Genomic DNA, 23,380 nt, shown 5'->3' with positions numbered 1-23,380 from the left:
TTTTCTATATTTAATGAAACTCGGGATTTTGCAAGAAGCCCATCCCCAGGGCCCACGCTCTCTTCATGATTTTCCTTTTGTTTCGTGGCTGCTCACCTTCACTCTTTGCCACCTTCTCTCCACCCTGCCTGCTCCCATATCTCTACGGAAGAGAGGTCACGAAGGAATGAAGTGGGAGGCTCACAGACCACAGTGATCAAGGGCGGCCCTCAAATAGCCCTGCGCTCTGAGGTTACAGGGAGAGAGGAGCCTCTTTTATTGCAGGAGGTAGAGGTGACAGAGACTCAGGGTCATCCTCAGTTCAACTACTAGGGAGGAGGCAGGGGGGGTCAGCTTTCTGCAGGCAGGGTGACTTTCCATCCACAGGTTCTGGGACTTTTTCAAATAGCTTTGGCTCTAAGTCTTTCTCCTCTCTCTCCCCCTTGCCCTGACCTTCTTGCCCCTTCTGGCTCAAGTTTGAAAAAAGTCACCCATTCTGTCAGACAGCACCTTTAGCGCTCATACTTCAGACCAGCTTAATACTGCAGAGTGCTCATTATTGCAGTACTCTAAGTCCTGTGTGAGAGTCATTTTGTCCAGTCCCCTTCCTCAAAACAGGAGTCAACCTGGTCCATCCTATTCTTAGGAGATTCTCTTAAAAACCCCAGGATACCCAAGTCTATAACTTGTCTAGCTCTTGATCCCCAAATCTCCCCACTTCACATGGTAAATTCTTTACAGTCAGTTCAGTCAGTTTCCCCAAGCTACAGAGAATCCAGTCTCTGTGCCTACATACCCCTACAGTCCCCTCACCAGACCACACTAGGCACCAAACCCCCTAACACAGGCTTACATGTTTGAAAATTTATTTCAGTGGGTTGCCAGCATCTTTTTATTAATGTGCCCAAACAACTATTTTCTCTCTAGCTTCTTCTTGGAGATTTCAGTTTTCTATTCTTTCCCCTTCAATCTCCTCTGAAATTTTCTACAGAGGATACCCAGGGGTGAGTAGTAGATAGAAAGTAGCTACCTGGCCCCATTCAACCAATGTCAGTTCCTACTTCCCAAAGATTTGTCACCATGGGATGCTCAGTCTTCATCCAGTATGTTTGGAAAATGCTGCACCTGCTTCATCTCTGGGAGATTCACAACCACATTAATGTGCTAATGACTTCAAGAACGTCTGAGATGAAGAGTCATGCTTAAGCTTTTCCTAAAAGTATTTGGCTCAGAAATATTTCCTTCTACATATAAATTAAAACACCTTACTTCACAAGGATGATTATTTTTTGTTGTTCTGGTTATGGATGTTAAGCTAGAAAATAATTGATCTAGTTTTATCATAGGCTCTAGAAATTACCAGAGGATCCTGAAATTGATGCCCAACCCTATAGTCCCTGCAGTAAATACAGGCAAATAACTCATGCCATTTATGTGTTGACTCCATCCCTCACTCATGTGAGAAGCTATGAGAATCTTTCTCCTTGAGGCTCCCTCATCCCCTAGGTGGAAAGAATTGTACAAACCCTGCATTATCCACTAGGATGTTGTGAGACTACAGTGATACTTTAAATGTGCTTAGTAAACTGTAAAGAACAAGTAATTGGAAGGGTTTGGTGTCCTCCGTGTTGCTGTCCTTGGGGCCACACTCATGGACAAAGAGAACACTTGGCCTCAGCTGCCTTTGGGAGCTAGTGACAAATGTATCAATTTGTTCCCCCAGTCAAGGAGAAACCAGGAGCCCATGTACTTGCATTACTTCCCCTACTCTGGACCCTCAGGGAGGATACTGATCTCGTAGGTCATTTTCTATTTTTAATACCTGTGCTTACGAGTTTCCCTCTGTTGCACAGGAAAGATCCCAATGCCTTCACAGTGTTTGCACCTTTGAAAGCTTATAATCCTGCTCTATCTCTGCTCTGCAGTTTTGCAACTGGCAACTTTCTCAGTATATCAAGAACCTTTAAGCAGGGGCAAAAAGCAGACAGGTTGGCAGATCAGACCTAGAGAAATGATGTGTGTTTTCCTTCATTATTACTCTAAAATAAGAAATGGTGTACAGACAAATGGGCATTAACATAATGACCTTCAACACAGGTTCATTGATGGTAAAAAAAAAATGCGTTGCTGGTGCAAGATGTGCATGATGGGGGAGACTGTGTGTCTTGGAGGACAGAAGTCGATGGGAATGTTCTGTTTTTTCCACTTAGATTTGCTGAAACCTAAAAGTGCTCTAAAAATAATGCTTATTAATTTTAAAAAATTCTACCCCATAAGGTTTTACTCATTCAAGAAACTATAAACTATAATCTACATGAAGGCCTAAAATTATTTCTTACAGACTTAAGAATTCTGGGAAAATGACTATATGTTCTGAATATATTGGGAAGAATGGGCAAAATGGAATTTAAATCCCAGTCCTGAGAGAGCTTGAAAACTTCTTTGGAAGAGAGTAATATAGCTATAAAAATTGGGGGAAGTACTCAGAAAATTATAAGTGTGATGCCAAGTTGATCTCCCCGCTCCACTCCTTTATCTTTGGAAATCTTAAACCCAGCATCAGTCCTGGTCTTTGAGATCTCCGCAGAGTTGTCTCAGAAGTTCTCATTCATTTCTTGCTCTTTCCTTCATGCTCACTACAGGTAGAATGCTGAGTAACCCCCAGACACCTGTGGACTAAAGACTTGGTACCCAAGGTGGAGCAGTTCAGAGGTACTGAGGACATTTGCAGGATGGGATCTGTGGAAATTCTCTACAGGCATGGCCTCAACCAGGATTGTGGGATCTTGGGCTCTTGGTATCTCTGCTTCCTGGCCACAACAGGGAGCTCCCACTGTAACATGTGCTTCTACCTTGATGTACCACTCTCATCAGAAGCTGAACTAATGAGCCATCTGATCACGAACTTGAACCTCCAGATCCATGAGCCAAAATCAACTTCTAGACTTTATAAGTAACCAGTGTCAGGTATTTTGTCATAGTGATTTGAAACTGACTAAGCAGCAAAGTTTGCTGCTTTCATTGACCTTTAGCTCCCCCTTCACCTTGCCAGCTGATTCTACTTTGCTACTACATTTTGACTTTGCAACAGTGATAATACCTAACTAGGCAAAGTAAGTTATAAAAAAGCTTTAAGTTTTCAGACTTTTATGAATTTGGAATTGCAGATAAGGGATTATGGATCTATATATACTGTGATATACTGTGATAGCACTAGGTTCCAGAGATGAAAGATATGATCCCTGCCTTCTTATACCACAGGGCAGAAAGTAGATGAGCAGATGTGAAACTATAATATAACATACTGACAAGACAGGCAGACACAGGCTATGAGAACCCAGAGGAGAGGTAGTTTCCATTTGGGTGCTAAGAACAATACGAAGAAGAACACTGGAATTAGATGTAGACCCTCAGGGAAAGCTTAAAAAAAAAAAAAAAAAAAACTAGCCCCTGTTGAAATACTGCATTAAAAAATCTGCTGACTACCTTCCATCTTCCTTCCCTTCAGAGCAAGGGAAATCTTGGTTTATTTTTCACCCTTTTTGCACTGCCAAGTTATTCTGCAATAGAATTACCCTCTAACCTGTCCCCCAATCTAAGACTGGCCTCAGATGTTCAGCCCTCCCAAGAACTCAAAACCCCAGATGGGAGCTAACTTTGCAGATGGGGCTGGGCCAAGTTGGCCTTCAATCTCCACTCAAGGCAGCATGAGCCCAACCCCTTTCAGTGAATTTTTGGCTCTTCTTTATAGGGTCATTGTAAAACCACAAGTGGGGACAGACCAACTGTTCAAAATCTGTTTCAACTGAAGAGTTTCTCCTTTTCTGATTCTTCCGTCTCCACATTTGTTTTGAGTACTAAGGACAACTCAGTTAACCCACTCCATTCCACATCCAGGGATACTTTCCAACTCTGAGACCTAAGAAATGCTGAAACCCATGGTGGCTCATACAATGCAGAGGAATAAGGCAAACCTGAATTAGATAAATTTCAAATATACTTTCAGTGCTTTCTGTGGATGTGTATCATGTTCCAGGGGAAGTGTTTGTTCTGACAGTGATGTGCTTACACCAAACTTGGGCCAAGCCTTGCTCTTCTCAAAAACTGTCTCTGAGGACTTTGGGGCCTTAAGGAAAATATGGACAAGATGAAAAGGCCAGAAGTGTTCAGGACTTAGGACCGGGACCCTGTTCTCATGCTCCACACCTTTCTTCTGTCCAAACTGACACTTTGAAAACCCACTAGAAAAAGCAATATATCCATGCTGCCATGACTTGCAACAACACTATGCAAAAGAGGATACAGGTGACTGAGTCTCCACTTCTTTCTCCTTAGTACCTATCAAATTTGGAAGTCACCTTCCACACCTGTCCATGCCATTAAGAGAAGCTCTTTAAAGCCTGCAGTTATTCACTTGATTCTGAAGTATATCAGAACTCCATGTTAGAGTTCTGAATGGAAAAGAAGTGAGCAATTTCGCTATTTAAATGGATAAATGACGGATCATCCAGAGGTACCATATTTGTAGGCAAGTGTTTTCAAAGAGAATGTAGTGGATATAAATCTCTTCTCCAGTCAGCCTCCAAAAGGGATGGCAGTGATGGAGAGGTGGTCTCTCACACTTTTCTCTGTTGTCTTTTCCCTTATGTGGAACGCTGCTGAAGTACACAGTCATCTGTATTTTCTATCCACATCTGCTCCATGCTCTACAGAGAGGGTCTTGCACTAATGCTCTGGTGGTGGGAAAACTGAAGACCTGGGAAATGACAAACTGGAGTCTGGTGAATACAGAGGAACTAATGGAGGAGCACGAGAATTGACAGTGGATGCCCCAGTTATTTGCCGTGGCATTTTTTCCTAGGATGAGGAAGGAGTTCTTCCCAGAAGTGAGGCAGTCTACCGTGGGATGGGGCAGATGCCAAGAGGGGCTATCAGCCTGACCCCAGTGTGTCCAGAGGAATCTGTCTACTGTACTGCTGCTTCTCAGGTTCCCATTGGAGATCAGAATTTCTCCAAGCAGGAATTTTCTGTTCCCTTTACTGCTGTGCAGAGCTTGGTGGGGTAGGAGATTCTTCTTTCCAGTGACCATATTTATTGATGGTCATAATTGAACAGAACAATGTGCTAAACATCTAAGGAGTCTCTACTGTCCTTCCCTCCAATCCTATTCTTCTTCCTTCAGTACTTCCAGGTGGGAAGTTGGAAAGGGAGTCTAGAGTAGCATGAGCTACTGTCTCAATCCACTAATTGTCTGCAGCCTAAAATTCACTCCTCTGTGTCTCTAAGACTAAAATGGCTGAAAACAGTCATCAGGAAAAAAAAAATGAACCCTGTGTTCCTGGAAACCCCAAGAAATGTACCTTGTTCACCTATATTTCAGTGAGGTGTCTCCAAATAAGTTGAAAAGTACCTCTTTATATTCTGCTAATTAGCATGTGCTCCTTAATGATTGGATGTGTCTGGAGATTGCTAAAATTTCCAGAAAACCAAAAGGACAGCAGCCAAAGTTCTAGGGTAGATTAAGGACAGAAAGTCCCCTTTTCTGAACAGTTAATGATTAATAGACACTGGACTAATTGTGGTTCTTAATTTTGGCTACCCACTAGAATCATCTAAGAAGATCTTTAAATCCCCATATTCAGGTTGCATCCCATTGGTACCACCTCTCAGAGATTCCAACAGGCCACGGGATTTAAAATCCAGTGTGGTGGAATGTGCATGCCAACCACCAGAGGGCTGGTTAAAACGCAGGTGTTGAGCTCCAGCATCAGAGATTCTGATTCAGTAGGTTTGCAGTGTGGCCTGAGATTTCATATTTGTGATTTGCAGGGTGATGCTGTTACTGTTGTTATGGGACCAGACTTTGAGAAGTATTGCATTAGACAGTCCCAGAGGCTCTTAGAAAGAAAAATAACTCCAGGCTAAAGGAGTTATTTTCTGTTATGCCTGCAGTTCTTGTGGCCATGAGGTACCCTCACCTCCTACTAGGTTTACCTGGGACCGGTAAAAAAGGGGTTCACCTGGCTTTTCCTGGGCATTCCAGGACTCCTCCTATAATGGAAGTTTTCTATGAAAGGAGCTTCCATAGCCAAAAGGAAAGGAGGACACCATCACCTTTCCTACCTCTCTCATTTTCAGAAGAGTCTTCAAAAAGCTAAAATTTTGAGCTCCCCAAATCACATCCAAGGATGGATATCATCCTACCATCACTGAGCACATTTCTATACACACAAGGGTTGTCTGTTGAATCAATGAACTGACCTCCCATTTGCCAAGCAGGGAACCAAGGGATGCTATATTATTTCTGATAAAGAGGAAGGCACTGTATACTAATTAGCAAACATTTTATATGAACACATATCTACCTGTTTGATAAGATTATAACAACTTGAGACAATCAGGATTTTTACTTATATGAAATGTTATAATGTACAGACTCCTTCCAGCAACTCATTATCAGCAAAGCAAATTGGGTGACACCCACAAACCACTCCCCAGAAGACCCCAGAAAGAAACTGAGAGGCTAAGCCCTCTGGGGCATGCACTGATATGGTCCCTAACTGCATTCTCTTACTGGTGGTCTTTCAGGATTCCACATTTATGGGTACCCAACACTTTCTGTTGAGGATGCTCAGGAAGGAGCTGAGCTCAGGTTTCATCTTTACTTATGCTGAAAAAGATCTTGCACTTTGCACAGATAAGGGTTTGTGGGGAGCTGAAACTTGGTGTGTGCTGATTTCATAGCATTAGTCTTTTGCCTTTTCCAGGATTGCTCTCTTTAAGCAGCAGATACCCAAGGTGAAGTTGCAGATGTGTTTCTGTGTGTCCTCCACTCAGCCACGTTGCTGTGGCAGGAGAGGGAAAGTGCTAGGGGCCTGCATTTTCTCCCTCCCTCTGAGCTTGTTCATATAGTAAAACACAGAGGCCCCACTGTGACTGTTGATCACAGCCAAAGCAAAGGCAGGTTTTGAAATTCATCAGAGATTTCTCCCACAGCTGTAGCCTGCCAGACCTGAACCTCTCCCTCCCCCAGGGCCCACAGGCATCCGCCACTCCTCCAGTGGGAGCAGGGACAACCATGAAGTTGTCTTTTAATGTCCCACATCTGTTTCTTAAGGTTAAGAGTGAGAGTAGGTGGAAGAGACATGGCATAGTGAAAGAACAAAGGGAAGGGAAAAAAGAGAGAGAACACCTTCAGAAAATGATCCATAAAAAGGGAAGAGTAGAAAACACACTGAGGGCTCTTTCCCTTCCTGCTCTCTTTCCTTCTAGGACAGGTTCTGTGGTCCATGCTGTGCACCTGTGAACAAGGTCTGTGTCCTCCAGTGCCTGGCGGGTAATTGCAGTAGCTCATCATGTAGGCTGGAGATGGTAGTGCTATATCCTATGATCTATGGGTTTTATGGGGATTTTTAGGAGATGGGTAATAAGGTCACTCCAGTAAACAGTCTGGCAGGGCAGTAAAAGACAAGACAATCGACAATAGCACAGATTGCATTCCAAATGACTATCTGAACTAAGCGACTGCCACCAGCTGCCACATATGCCAAGCCTTACTACATGATCTGAGGGTCTGAATCCGGACAGTTCCTGCTCCACTTCAGGGAGGAGCAAACACCTGCTGCCCATGTTCTCTTTTTTTCCTATTTCATCTTATTGTTTGCCTAGGTCCTTCCTCTGCCCTTCAGGCTGCCCAGGGACTCTGGACCTAGTCACATTCCAGAGTTTCTAGATCCAGAATTCCAACTCCAAGGAGTCCCTGTGAGAAAGCAAAGATGTTCTCTAGATCCCCTAACCTAGGACTTCCTCTGCCTCTTTCCAGAGCTAAGCTGGGTCAGCACTATCTTGCCCCAATTTTGCACTACTATATATTTACTAACAGTGTTGATCAGCAAGCTTCCAATAAGATTGACAGCAATGATGGGTTGAGAATTGGGTAAGAGAACCTGGAGACTCTTGTCTCTCTGTGATCTATGTGGACGTGGGTCTAAGATAGGATCAGAGGATCTTCAGTTTTACTCTGGAAATATGAATATTTTCTGGATACCAGCTTTCTCAATAAATGCATTTGCTTGCCAAGGTGGCCTAGTTGTAGGGTATTAATAATACAAAGTCCTTTTTTACAAAAAAAAACCAAAAAAAAAAAAAACAAAAAAAAACCAATAATATCTCTATCTATGTGTTGCATCTGTAAAAACTCCTTTCCTACATCCTATTACATTCTTACACAGGTCAGTATTCTTTTACATTCCCATTTTATAGATACTGGTGATAGAAGGGTTGTCATTGCCCAGTGTCTCAAGTTAAATCATAGATCTTGAATTCAGGGGCAGACCCCAGTTTCTCACCCATACTCTAAAGATTCTAATGGAAGATTCCAGCTTCCAAGACAAAGGGCAGGTCTGGCTGGAGACCACCCCTGGCTTCTTTGGGAATGTATCCAATAGTTTACCAACTCTCTAGAAACAGCACAGCTGATGAGCTGACCTAAGCATCCTCATCCTGGTGGACTCCATTTTGCTTTTTATGTTCTCTTTATTTATCTGCAGTCTAGGAAGCAGAAATTTAAATTTACTAGTCCCAAGTTGAATATATAACCAAGAATCCTACCAACATCAGTAAATAAGCTTTATTCCACAGCATCTGCCAGAGAATCTCACGTAAAATTTACTATTGACTATGTTCTATTGATTTGAGTGACTATAGTAACAATCAGTTAATTCTCTGTAAGTGTTTTTAATATCTGGTTGGCATTTATTCAACTTGTTTTTCAACTAGCTGTACATGAATAGAATTTATGTGGTTGTTGCTGTGTGTTAAATGAAAACCAAATGATTATTAAAAACATTTATTGAGGATTAATTCTGCAATAACTACCCACACAGTATCTATCAAAGTAAATCCTCCATAAATGCACATGTGAGAAGCTTAATTTAAATTGTTTTTACAAAGCAAACTTAAAGAAATTACTTTTCTTCAGGAGTTGATAGTTGCAAAAGCCAGGAACTAGAGTTGCTTGTTCAGTCAACTAAAAAAAACAATAGCACTCTTGGTCTTTCTTATCTACAGATTTGTAAATCACAAGTACAAAACAAACAAAAAACAAGGAAATGAAAAAAACTAAGATTTCTGATCAGTCGATTGAAATTATATGTATTTTATTGATGATTAATAGTCTCTAAGTGCCTGCAAACACTTGGAGCTGGCAATGAAGTTACCCTGTCTCCAAGGAATAACTCATTTATCATCTCAGGAAGGAGGAGGAAGAGGGGTTTCTCAATACTTTCTCAGAATTAAATAACAGAATTTCTTTAATTTATGTTTTCGGAATTTAGATACTTTCTACTGTAGTTTAAGCTCATTTCCTCTGGGGAGGCTGTAGTGATGATAGGAAATAGCCAAATACTCTTCCTTCTATACCCCTCAACACAGTTGTTCTTACATTGATAGAGATGATGATGATGAGAAGGAGGAGGAGGCAGAGGAGGACTATGAAAACTGTACTGATAACTTTTATGAGCCAGGCATGTTTTATTTCAATTATCATCCTTCGAACATTCTTGCTATTTTTTCTGGGTTTTGGTCGTTTGTCTGCTTGTTCGTATTTAGATAGGATCTTGCTCTGTTGCCTAGGCTGGCCTCAAACCCCAGGATTCAAGCTGTCCTCCCATCTCAGCCTTCTTAGTATCTGGAACTATAGGTGCATGCACCAAACCTGTCTTTAGTCTTCATTGAGAAACCAGAGAAGTCAGATGTGAAGGCAAAACTATATTCTCAGAAGCTATGGAGAAGAGTAATGAGCAGCTTTGGAAAAGAGGACCTAGAAAGAAGATACATATGGACTGACAGCATCAAATGAAGTAAAAAATGGAGAAGCCACAATGTCCACAATATCCAAAGGGCCAGATTTAACCAAATAAGTCTAAGGCCACACCCGTTGACTGATATAGCTGTAAAGTTGTGACCCCCAAATTCATAAAGGAACTGGGTTTTGCATCACTGAGGAATAGGGAGATTTAATCTTTGAGAAAGGACTTTGCCTCTGACTTTCTCTATCAAACATGTGGTCTCTTGGTGAAATGATACCCTGGATCTTCTCAGAGTTCTTGTAACATTGTGAACTTCAGACAAAGCTACACCTCCCTGAGCTTTGTTCCCTCAACCAAAAGCCTGAGGAAGTAAAAGCAGTGAGGTTCAAGATTCGCTCCTGGGTAACTGTGTATGGTTCATTCTATTACACCAATGGGAGAGAAGCTTGTCCACTAAGAAACTAGAGGACAGATCCTGCCATGGATGACCCACTGTCCATCACTAGAATTTCATACATCATAAAGTAAGGAGGGGGTCAGTCTGGGGAGTGCTAACTTTGCAAAGCAAACCTTTTAATTACTGGTATCCCAGCAGTCTTTTCACTGCAGAAGTTAAAAAACGAAAGCACAAAATGGTTAGTTATTCATAAACTATCATATCCACTTTCTGTTAACCTACCTGGCCAGCATCTCTACGGCTCCGGAATCTAGGAAGATTTAAACTACATGCACGCACACAGTTTCTTATCTATGGTGCTTCTCCTGAACGAGGTTATTAACTCTTTGACCTTATGGAGCTCTAGTGTGACCTCAGAGAATAGATAGAATCTTGTTATCTTGTAATGAGTTTTATGGCTTATTTCAGAACATTCCAGCCATGTTTCTCTGGTGATTAAGGCAATTATCAGCCCAAGCATTTCAGGATTATGAATGATGTAGCTCTCTCCAGATACTGAAAGGAGCTTGGGAATGTTCTGACCACTTCTTATCCTATTCAGTACTTATTCCCACTTTCCTTCCTCAGTATAGATAAACAGACTATGCATTGTATCTGTAAGCCCCACATGCCCCTTCGACTCTACACTTGAATATGGTTATCAAAGCAATGACTTTTCAATTAAAATTGATTTCAGTAAATCCCCTACTTACCATTAATTGGTGCCATCGTCAGAGTTTTAATTCCTCTTATTATTGCTTAGGATTTGGGAACAGGAATCATTTGTTCTGAACTGTTCACCTTCTGCGGCAGTGTTACAGCTGAGTGGCAGTGCTTTCCTAAACAGGAGTGTGTTAGCATTGCTGACCTGTCACCAAGCATGGGTGCATGATGTTGAGAACATCAGGGAATGTCATGGGGCCCATTTTTCTCTGTGGCTTATGCTTTGTTATTTGACAGACTCTTATACTTTTCATTTGAATTCATGTGATCCAGGTTGATTTTTATTCCTCTCTGTCTACTTTCTGGGTATGTCACAAACAGTAGATCATGGATATTCCTTAAGAAGTGATCCAACAGAGATGTGCATTGTCTGTGAAGTTTTACATTCTCACACCATTTAATAAAACTACTAAGGGATAAGAGTGTGATGATGGTTTACATTCCACTCTGCCACTTTAGACCCCTCTCAGCAGTATGAAGAATTAGGGTCTGTTGATATGACAAAGGTGTGCTCAAGTTGGTGAGAATATGTGTTTCCAAAATAACCTAGGTCTAACTAGTACTTAGGATATAAAATGTGGCTAAAGGAAATTACCAAAAATAAACATTTGAAATGTCATTTGTAGTGGACTATAAAATCCTTGTTTGTAAATCATGACATGTAGGTTAGCTTTTACTCCTAGCTTTGGTCTGTAAAATAGTCTGGGACAAGAATATCTTTGACTGAGCATGGTGTAGTGAGAAATCAGATATGCATTTATATCCCAGTTCTATCATTTGTAAACTTTATGGATTTGGGGAAAATGCTTAATTTTGCTAAGGCTTAAATTTGTCACTTACTAAATGGGAATCATTCATAAAATGTGGCAAGAATCATATAAATCAAGTTTAAAAATTTCCCACCAGATTTAATGACCTGTGTATATATATATATATATATGATTGGTCACCTCTGAAGCTGTCCTCAACAGCCTATCCTTCCTTGAATTAGAAGTTAGGGGGCTCCCCAAACAATTTCTTCACTATGATGTTATATACTGTAGCCCACAAACAATGTATAGTTCCCTTTTGTGAAGCCTTTTTCAAAGGTTATAGACACATACTGTGCCATTCCTAACACTTTAATAATCTATTGATGTCCATCCCTGCACTTAGGAAAATCCCTAATGGTGAGACTCTCAAGTTTGAAGTAAGCTCTGAATTTCTTTCTTTGCTCAGAGCTCATATTTTCCCAGGATCAAATGCTTCTGAGTCTTGAGGACTTGCCTTGCTATTTCTGGAACCCTTTCTATGATCCACTTGACCTTTAGTTAAGGACAGTTGGTGGGGGGATATAATCCCACTGATAAAATGTGTAGGATTTAAGAAGAGTTAACCCAAAGTTATCAGGCAGTTCTTTGATGGTTTGAAAGTCAAACTTTTTATGCATAGACTAAGGCCTGGAAGCCCTGAAAGTCAGTATATCAGTTTCATCCTCTCTTTTGCATATTCTGGCCCCATGTAAGGACTTGAGACCTTACACATTCCTTGCCAAACATGTTATAGTGTGTATGTTGCCCAGAACCAGTGAGCGCATCCTTGTATTTCTTCTGTAATATAAAAATCAATACTGAAAACAAGGAAATATGTCTTACTGGGAATAGTAGGCTAAAATTGAAACAAAACTCCAAATGTTGAAAAACCAGAGATTGAAACCCCCTCTAGAGTTCATTTCTTTTCAATTTTCCACTATACATTTGTGTTTGGAGGTGTCAAGAACTGTCTGATGGGTACCACATCTCTCCATATGTTCCTGACCAAATTGCAGAATTTGGCAAAGAGATTCTAAGTGTGAGACAATGCACAAAGAATGTTAGTACCATTTATGCTAAAATGTATTCTAAAAGGATAATGTACAATAAAATAACTGGAACTTCATCTAAAATCTGCGCGAGTAGACCATGGTACTAAATATTCTAGGAAAATATTATCTTACAGAAATAAGTTCTAAGCATCTTCTTTTCAAATTGATATTTATGTAAAGTGTTTCTGAAAATGAACATGAGTATTGAAGAGAAAGTGGAACTTCTATAGATTTTGAAATAGGAAATTTAAAAGAAAGTTGCATGCAACAGACAAACAACATGTATGTATCCCATTTGTTTACAATAAAAAAAAAAAAAAAGAAAGTTGCATGCATTGAAAACAGAAACAGAGAAAAAGGTAAGAAAGTGTCCATGTAGTCAAGGGAACCTATAGTTTCTGCCCAACTATTCAGTTTTGCCACTGTATGCTGAGAACAGCCACCACCCTGTGCAAAAAAAAATGAGTATAGCTGTGTTCTCAGAAAACTTTATTTATGAAAACATCATGCATTTACCACGCACATGGCCTTATCACTGAAACCAAGCCAGTACTCTTTTCTATCCTTCTGGGTTAGTCACTTCACTTCTCTCTGCCTCAATTTTCTTATTCATGACCCAGCTAATAATAGCATCAACTTTAAGAGATAATTGCAAGGATTACTTTCTGTAAATAAAGCACTTTAGTTAGAGCCTGGATTGTAGTCAGGTTCAATCCATGGCACCTTGTTATATGGACTCAGAGTATTGAGAACCCCAAACCTGAACTCTGTGGAGCTAGTAAAATGTGTTATGATGATCTTGCAAGGTTGTGCACTATAGAAAAAGCATTTGGCAGGTTCAGGTAGCAAGCTTAACAAAATAAGATAAATGATGAGATCCTATCTCCTCTTACAAAATACCAGAACACACATGAGCATATCACTATCCTAACTTCTTTTTCAGGAAGAAAAAAAAAGAAAGAAAGAATGGAAAAAAGGAAAAATGTTCCTATCACTCAAATTGGCCATAGAAAAATGTATTTTTCAATCTTCTTAAGACAAATCCACCATGTTGATTAGATATTTAGGGAAGGAAATTGAGAAATCCTGTGCCCTGAGCCCTTTTTAAGTCTGTTCTTAAAAGTTATATACCATTATAAAGATAATCCATACATAGAAAAATTTCTCAATCCTTGTTGGCAAGCTGCGCAATTATATAGTATTTGAGATAATAAATTTCAGAGGCAACTAAGAAATTTCGGCATCCCCTCTGCAGAAGGAGGCTAAGTAGTAGAAACCCTTTGATGGATACTGTTTGTCAGTCAACAGACTGAGCTTGAGGGAAGGAGTTAGCTATTAATTAAATGAAGGGAGCAGGGAATTCCTTGGGGCAGTGTCAGTCACAGGCCCTACAATAAAGCTTCTCAAGAGCCAACCACTTTCTACTCAAAGCAGAAGTTCAGGTGTAATCACTTATGTCACATACTCAGGTGTGATTGGGTAAATCTACATTTTCCATAAGGGCAGGCAAAGGGTTTCGTTCTTAGTCTAGCAGGCACCTCTGAGCAACTTCTACTTCCCTGGGCCCTTCCATTTGCCCTTTCTCACAGCATCAATCTCAGCTAGAGGGCAGAGAGGAAGGAAAGCTGAGGCTAACCGAAAGGAACGTCTCAGATTGCATGTCACTTCCTATACATTTGGCTGAAGCAATAGCCCCAATCTTCTAGTTCCTTGGCCTTCAATAGATTCCCTCACACACTCTGTATTCCCCTGGGAGATTCTGCAGGGTTGTCTTACAATAGACAAGGATAAAAATTTTTTTGAATTTCTGCAGGCATATGTTGATAACCAGTTGCAAAATTCCACACCAATACCCATTTTGGGACAGTGTATAGCTTCAGGACACACCTTCAGGCTCAGGTCTGAGGATCCCTTGATAAGATTTTACAGCTCTCCCACACACACTCACATGAGTTGGCCTGACTCCGTGTTCTACAACCCACAGATCTGTAGGCTTGACTGTACCCACTTCTATACTTCCTTGTTGTTTTACCTCCAGCAAGTATATAGCAAGAAGTGAGTGTGTATTTTTTGAATGACTGAATGCATAATGGAGTTGTTGGGTGGAGCTGGTGCACTGTACCTTCTTATGGCAGAGTAAGCTAACTTGTGTAAGCCTCTGTACAACACAGTCAAGAGTGAAAGCTAAGCAGAACCCCCAGGGACTGTTTGGTTCCTGTGAAGAACAGATTCTTAGAAGGGACATAATGTCATTAACAACATTGGTTTCTTGGGTCTTGCATAATCATGGAGCATAGACAAATCTCAGACTGTTGCTCACACGCATACACGGTGTGTTGGAACCATTAGCAGACTTCCTGCCCGCAACTGGGACAGGGCTGACACCACCAAGACAGAGAAGGTACATGGAGAGCATCATGTCAGCAGGTACCTCCTGTTTATGGAATCATGCCTTAATTCATCCTGAGCTGTGCCATTTAATTACCTTGATCCATGCTTTGTTTTGCTAAAGTGAATGTCACAGATCAAGTCTTACTTGCTGAAAATACTGTCAGAGGCTTGAACGTTTTTGTAATGGAAGTTGAAATATGATCTCTCTTTTTCCCTCAACCGTTTTCTCATTCCCCTTTTTTCCGGTTCCTTTTCAATCTTCTTTTGTTTCTTTTAAGTGTAAAATGTAAAATATTAATTTTGAGCAGAAGTAAAATTAAGCCCTCTGGAAATGATTCTGGGAAACCGAGCCATCGCTTGACTTAATTAAGAAGCGATTATGCTGAAGATCCTATATTAAGGCTTTGCATTGCTGGTACTGACAGAATTGCTCTTTGAGAAGTCAAGTCAGGCAGCAGAGGGGGACTGAGGGAGAAGACAGGACCATAATGGGATAGATGAGTAAAAATAATGTTTGCTATAGTGATGGAAGAAAAAGAATGGAGAAAATTTTAATTGTTTTGGAGATTTCTCAAATCCATCTTTCAGAAGGTTAAGATGAAGACATGGGTACTACTGTACCACTATGTCCTCCAAACTCTTGCACGTCCCCTGGATGGACTATCTCCATATCACTCTCCGCCTCTCCAGCCCAGGTGTTTGAACAGGCAGGGGAGAATGGGCTGTATGTATAACAAAACTCCAGGGAGTGTGGTTAGCCCCCTGTGGCTCTAGGGATGGCAACAACTAATTAGCCCCACAAATTTATGGGCTCCAGGGATGCAAGCAGATGGGTATTTAAGTTAACAGCAGATCCAATTTGTCCTCCATTAATTCCAGAGTGATACCTGAGTTTATTGGAGTTTTATATTGTTTCATCTGCTTCAAAGTCAGCTCTGCCACTTTCCCAAATTGTTATTCTTTTGACAAGCCGCTCTCTGGGTCTCTCTCAAGTTTCTGGAAGGGACCACTGACTCAACTGCACACTGCACTGTTGGAAGACTCCTAATAATCCGGCACCAGGTGTGTCTTCCACCTACAGCTCTCTTCACATGTCTTTCCCTTTCACAGGACTCCACTTTGCATGTTCAACACTGTCTTTTCAACCTGGCCAATCTTTCCAATATGACTGCAAGTCATTTTTATCAAATGACCCCGTTCTAAGCATGATCAGAATTTTGATGGGTATCTCTTTTTGTGCTCTGCTTCAGTGAAGAGCTTCTTTATGGATTGAAGTCTTAAGATCTATAATCCCAGAATTTTAAGGAAACTTCAGGATCACTCACACCAGTAATTTGCAAGTGATGTAACACTCACAGCTACCACCAACTCTATCCTTACTCTTTTCCTCCCAAATTGAGTGGTCGGTCACTGATAAGTTCCCACACTGGAGAAAGTAGGCAGAGGAGAAGGTTTGAGGCACCCAGACAGATGTCAGCAGATGAGAGTCAGGTCTTCTTTCCTCTCAGGGCTCATCAGACAGAGATTTGTGGGGGGTCTCGGGGAAGCCATCCCAAGGTAGGGCTCCACTCCTACCTCTGCCTCTTCTCCTGGGATAGTCAGATAAACCCCTTTCTCTCTTTGTTTTTAAAAGAATTCTACTTTGGAATACCTATCACAAATCTAATCCAACTCTCTTTTATTTATAAAAACTTAAAACATTTAAAACTTAGACAAGTTAGTGATGTGACCAATATCACAGTGGTGGAATACCAAACAAAGCTCTGACTTTCTTTTAAAGGTCATGCCTGTCATTTCACAGGACACTGCAGTTTTGTGAATTAGGCAAATATGGTTATCATCATCACCACCATCATTCTAATGATCAGGGTACAGAATGGAAGTCTGTTCAGAGAAGTTATAAATTGAGTATTCCTAATTCAAAAAACTGAAATTCAGGATGCTCCGAGTCCAACACTTTTTGACCTCTGACATGACACCACTAGTTTAAATTCCACACCTGGCCTTGTGTGATGGGTTGTAGTCCAAACTCAGGCACTAAATGTAGTATATAAAGTATCTTCAGGCTGTATGTGAAAGGGAAACATGAAATGAGTAAATTTCAGGGTTAATCTTGGGTCCCATGTCCAAGATATCTTACTATATCTATGAAAATCTTCAAAAATCTGAAAAACAAAATCTGAAAACCAGCTGACCTTCTGAAAAAGGATGTTCAACCTGTGGTAAACCGAGTCAGAGTCCGTATGGACATCCATTCATGGCTGTGAAGTGGTAAAGAAACACGAAGAGTCTGCTTTTGAGGATATACATTTTCTTGTGTAGATCAAGTTCAGATCTGATTCCCTTGATATTTGATCTGACAGAAACAACATCTAGTGCTGATTTTTCTGTTTGGAGAGGGCAAGAAATGTGCTTAATACCATGGCCTGGCAGATAAAGAGAAGGTGGACCCCAAAGGCCTTTGGTTACTGATGAGGAGAAACCCCAGCCATACTCAACCTGGGCAGTGCCTCAAGCCACCTCGGAAGAGTTAAGGCAATCCCGATGCTGAGGACCCTCTCAGAGATTCTGAGTTAGTCGTTTTGAAATGAGTGGGACAGGGACATCTCCAGGTATTTAAAAACAGGTAATTTCCATTTTGAAAAGGGTGAGGTGATTTGCTTCAGGAGTCAGAGCGCTTAATTGGAGTCACCTCTGGAGTGAGACACCATGCAAATCCAGCCTCTGTATTCTCAGTATCACGTGTCACTACTGCTAGTAGCAAGGTAACTTCGGAATCAGTGGGGTAGAGTTAACCTCGTTAACAAGACACAAAATAACAAATTAGGTCAATCTCATGGTTCATGAGCCACCAAAATATGGCTTATCAAAGTCTGCAGGGATCCCCTTTGGGGAACTTTGCCTTCAAAGGATAAGAAGGAGGAATACTGCACCATTCTTTGTTAATAATCTGTTTTAAGATATGTGAATCTAAACCTTTCTTGAACCCATTTTTGCTTTTAGTCTTTGTCTTATTGTCACAATAATAACTTGCATGTGTTTATCCTTGGAGCATCAGAAGTACTGTTTCCCAGGTTTTGGCCTTCTACTTTTCTCAGACTTAAAGAAGCCCTTTGAAGATTATATTCTTCCCAGCTGCCAAGGAGGTTATAGAAGCAGCATGAGATCACAGAAGAAAGAAAACAAAAAGACATTCTCAGAACTGGAGCCTCCTGCTTCCATCCTCTTCCAGAATGGATACTCCCATCATTCCATAGCTCAATAGCACCAGAGGGAGAACAGGGCCACCCACGTTTGACAGGTTGCGAACCTCTCCCAAGAGAGTGCCCGAGAGGTCATTGCACTGTGGGGCAGGGGCAAAGTTTCTGCTTCAGAAAGACACTCTTCCATTTCTCAGTCTAACAGAACAATAGTTAAGTCCTGCAGTTCCCACCTGTGCTAGAACTGCATATCTGACCTATCAGGTAGGATGTCTGTGGTGTGATAGGAAAAGATGGGCATGACGTCTTTTTAGACTTTTAAATTTTCTTTGCTGAAATCAGCATTTCTATTTTAACTACTATATCCTTGTCTCGAGGAAAAACAATGCTACCAACCAAGAAAGATGATCTAGTCAGCAACATCTTAGTAAATTTCCAAATCAGAAAAGAAAAAAAAAATGTTATCAGTGTATCTATCTTTCCTTTCTGAACTATATGTGTGCAATTATCTCTGTGCTAAGAAACATCTTAGCATTCTAGAAAGTCACATCATATATATACTACGTGGCAAATGTTTTCTTATACTTTTTAGAAAGGCAATAAGAGATAGTGGTAACAGTTTGGGATCATATGACCCTGTTTTCAATCTCCATTTTGCCACTCACTACCTAGGTGGCCTCAATCAAGTTACCCAGCCTCTCTTGTCTCATCAGAATTCTCATCTGTTAAATGAGCATAGTAACAGTCACTGGCCTTCCATGGTTGTTGTGATAATTGAGTGAGAAGATTCATGCAAAGTTTCTTAGACTAGTGACTACAAGTACTCCATGGGAGTAAGCTAATGTTGTTGTTATTATTACTATTATTCTAAATTTTAACTTTTAATCATGTTTTTATCTGGCATGCAGAAAGAAAGAAACTGTATTCCAGAGATCATAAAGCTGATTTGAAAAAAATTATTCAAGTTTCTGCAACTATTAATGTCAAAGACTGGGAAGTAAGGTCTAAATTAACAGAAGGCTATTCTTAACAAGGAAGAAGGTGTACAAGTCATGGCAGGTAGAACTCAAAGCTAGCCCTTCCCATTTTATCCAGAGCAGTTTCACAATAATACTTTATGATGTATTAGGAAACTTTCTAAGTCTGCTTTTGAATAAAGTTTTTCTAAGTTTTTAAACTTAAATTCAGAAAACGACCTGTAGATAGACTCTCCTGACTCTCTTATGTGAGCGTTGGATTCCTAATATTATGAGGAGTATAATTTCCCTCTAGGGTAACTGCCAAGAATTGATGTTTGAGTGTTCTTCCTCCCAGAAAAAGGTCATGCTGCATGGGAACCCAGATTAGCCCAACTACAAGGAGCTCCTAAAATAATTGTGGCCACATCATTGGTACCACCTGTGAGACATCGTTATAGAGGACTTGGCCAATGAGAGTGATTTTGCTTTGTTGATTATTAGCCTAGAAAGAAGCTATAAGAAGAGACCAGGATCAGGGTCTGGGAAGTAGAAAAGGATACCATTGCTGAGAGCATATTTTCTCTAAGCATTCTGATGTTTGTCTAATTCTTATAATATCTCTCCTAGGCATCTTCTTACACCACCAGATTGGTTAGCTAGTTTGGCTTTATTCAGAAAAAAATTCAAAGTATCTGCTTAAAGACTGTGTTTTTACTATGCCTATCTTGTACATAAGAACTGGAAAGAACATAGGAGACAATGAAGGTAAGCAGAGAACAGGTTTAGGAGCAGGTATAACCTTCTTTGGTGATGGTACATGGGGACCAGATGTCTAGCTGCTGGTCAATGGCCTTGAACGCTAATTTGACTTCATTCATTAGTCAGAAGAACAGGGTGAACAGACAGAGTATCTGGCCTTATCAATAAGGACCACCTACATACAATGGTCTAGAGTGGGACAACTGAAAAAGATCTGAGCTTACGTATGGAGCCTTTGCATATACCCACGGGAGGTGACTGTAGCCTTTGGATAAGACAGGCTCAGAATCTGCATGCATTGGCACTCTGGGATACATTTCCCAACCTGGCCATGTGGACCTTGATAGACTTATTTTGGAAAGAAAATGAGCACAGCATTGTTGGCACTAACTGGGAGACAGAGTGGACAGCTTGTACATCCACGCTGGCATCCATCAACTTGGACAATGAAGCAGATGTTTCATTCAGTATTGAGAGGGAGACAGGAGACTCTCTGGACATGAAAGAAGCCAGCTTTGATAGGCAATCTAGGTTATTGCCCAACCTTCAAGATGACAATCTTTCTAGCCACTCCTGAGCAGACATCATCATTAAAAAGTCAATAGCAAAGTCCAACTCTGCTCCAAGTTAGTCAACAAGTTGGAAAGGGACTAAGGAGTCAATCACTAAGGGTTAGTGACTACCATGTGCACTATCTCATTAAAACCTCTCTCTCACACTGCAAAGCCATTACAGTATGCATTTTACTCCTAAGAATATGACTTCCCAGAAGAGGTACAGTAACTCTGAAGATCCCGAAGCCTGGAAGGGGAAGAGTCCTGGAGAACTCAAATTGCTGCAGCTCTGAGCCCATTCTTATTCCACCCCCAGAGAAGTGTAGAAATAGTGCAGTCACTGCTGCTACAGTTGCTACTACAAAGTGCACATTTACACAGAACTTCGTATATGGCAAGTACTCTGCATTTTGTTACTTAATGCTGACCACAACCAAGTGAAAGGGATAAAGTGATTATTTCTATTTTACCAATGGAATAAATGAAGTTTAGAGAAGAAGACTAGAAATCTAGTCTTTCTGCATCCAAGACCTGAATGCTAAACATCTTTTCCTCAGTAGGATTCTGTGCCTCCTTTCTGATTCTCTTAGTTGATTGTTGCCCATGTTATTCAAAATTGGGACAGGAATGTGGGCTTAAATATTTAAGCAAATATACGTATAAGAATGATGTATGAACAAGCATACAGCATATATATGTATATATGTATGCACATATATATAATCCTATTTACATATAATGTCAACAACTAACTGCATTCTAGGCTCTATTCATGAAAATATATTATCTGTAATGTTTACAACTACACAAAGCAGGGAAAACTGGATGTATTATGGAACCAACTTTATACAGACAGAAACTGAAGCTCAGGAAAAAAAAATTGTCAAATCAACAAAGTCAATAAAGACTGTAACAAGAATTCCAACCATGGTCATTTGATTTAAATAGCTTACACTTTATTTACTTATATTTTTTTTTATTCTGTATTGTCCTTGTGTAAAAAGATCCTAAACTGACTTCAAAGGAACAGAACAAGACCTCTTCAGCACAAAAGCTTGGGAAACACATTACAAAATAAGTCTACAAGTGTTTAATATTGGCATTTTTTTTTGTCAAAGCATGCAAATATCAGAAAAGCTAGTTTAGACTTAGAAGAAAGCTCTATTTTCATTACTGCATTATGCAGAGGAAGAGTCTCTTTGAGAAAGAATTTTTTTGTTCGGGGGGCTTGAAATTTCCTCTGAGCAGCTCTTTCAAGAAGAGTTATTAGAATTTATTTTCAATTATACACCAGAATAAGCCGTCTGCAGTATAGTTAACTTTCAATTTCAGCCAATTTTCGACGCATTCAATCATAGATGGCTCAGTGATTAAGAATCTATGTTGCAAAACAATTCCCACTTTGCAACAATGCAATCAAACAGATCTACAACTCATAACACACTATCCAATGCTTTTTCAGCTCACTGGTGAAGTGAAATAGAGTTTACCAACCATCTCTGTTTACCCAGTGTGCTCCAAGCTCATTTGCAAACAGATTCGCAAGTCCTAACAGCTCGCGAGGGGGTTTGTATTCAACATCGCCTTGAAGAGATAGACTTCGGCTGCTTTGGATATTCATGCGGTCTCATATTCTTTCTCTGCCCTAAAATGCATTGGCTGAACATAACATGTCATAAGAATCAAAACTCCTCCCTTTGCAATTCTGAAATTTCTCACCACGGTAGGAGTTCTGATTCATTAAGAAGACCAAAACAGGTTTTATGTCCAGCTGTTTGCTCTTCTAAGTAGCATGGCTGTGTATGTGGGCGTGTGTATGTGTGTGTGTGTGTGTGTGTGTGTGTGTGTGTGTGTGTGTGTGTCTGTGTGTGTGTGTTTGTGTGTGTGTGTGTATGAAAGGGAGAGCAAGACAGAAAGAGAGTGAGACATAGACAAAGAGAGAGAGAGGAAGTCCTGATTGAAACACTGAGAATATCTAGTAAACTTAAACTCCTTTAAAACTTTGGAAAATAGGACAATCTTAATAAAACCTCTAAGTTTCAGAGATTGAATTGCTTCACAAAAATTCCTTTGGTAGAGCTTCACTTTTAGTTTAATATACCAGACATAAAGTTCCATTTGGGGTCAAGGGGATGGGAGGAATTGATAAAAAGAGAAAGAGAACAAGTTCTCAAAGAAGATTGACTATTGCTTACTGACGTGAAATCTCCAACGTTCAAAAGATGGAATGGGAAAATACTCTGAAATTTAGACAAGTCCTTTGAAAATCAGCATCTAACAACATATGAAAGGGTAAATCAGAGACCCAATATTAAGAGATAATTCATACAGATTCAGTCGATCTCTCCTCCTTTATGGGCCCTCAGGCTATGGCAAAATGGATTACAATGCCAAACACTCAAATCTCTGAACAGCATTTGTATACCATGGAAGAAAATATCAGAACACATACAAACATGTCTGAATGAAACTGTTTAAGCATGACAGAGAGGAAAAGAGGAGCCGTGGCTGCTCTGGAAACAGAATAAGAGGCAAATCAGAAATAAAGACCGGGACTTCGCTAACCGAGGTCAAATAAAAAGTCTTCATGAGGTCCTGTAAAAACTAGAAGAATGTCTGAATTAAAATGCACCAGAACCTGTTCAGTGAGTGCTTTGTCCTGTACCACTCTGTGACAAGAAGTGTGATGGAATACCAAAGGAGACTCAAAGAAAAGGTTGCAAAACT

General features: G+C 40.4%; 1 protein-coding gene across 8 annotated transcripts in view; it reads right to left on the bottom strand.

The window, feature by feature from the left end:
- Window positions 1-23,380, bottom strand: part of NTM (neurotrimin) — a 962,543-nt gene that overhangs the window by 675,453 nt on the left and 263,710 nt on the right. The window lies entirely within an intron of this gene.

Source organism: Sciurus vulgaris (genome assembly GCF_902686455.1).
Source record: "Sciurus vulgaris genome assembly, chromosome: 11".
Taxonomy (NCBI): domain Eukaryota; kingdom Metazoa; phylum Chordata; class Mammalia; order Rodentia; family Sciuridae; genus Sciurus; species Sciurus vulgaris.
The sequence above is the reverse complement of the archived record's forward strand: the minus strand, read 5'-3'. Positions and strand labels throughout refer to the sequence as shown.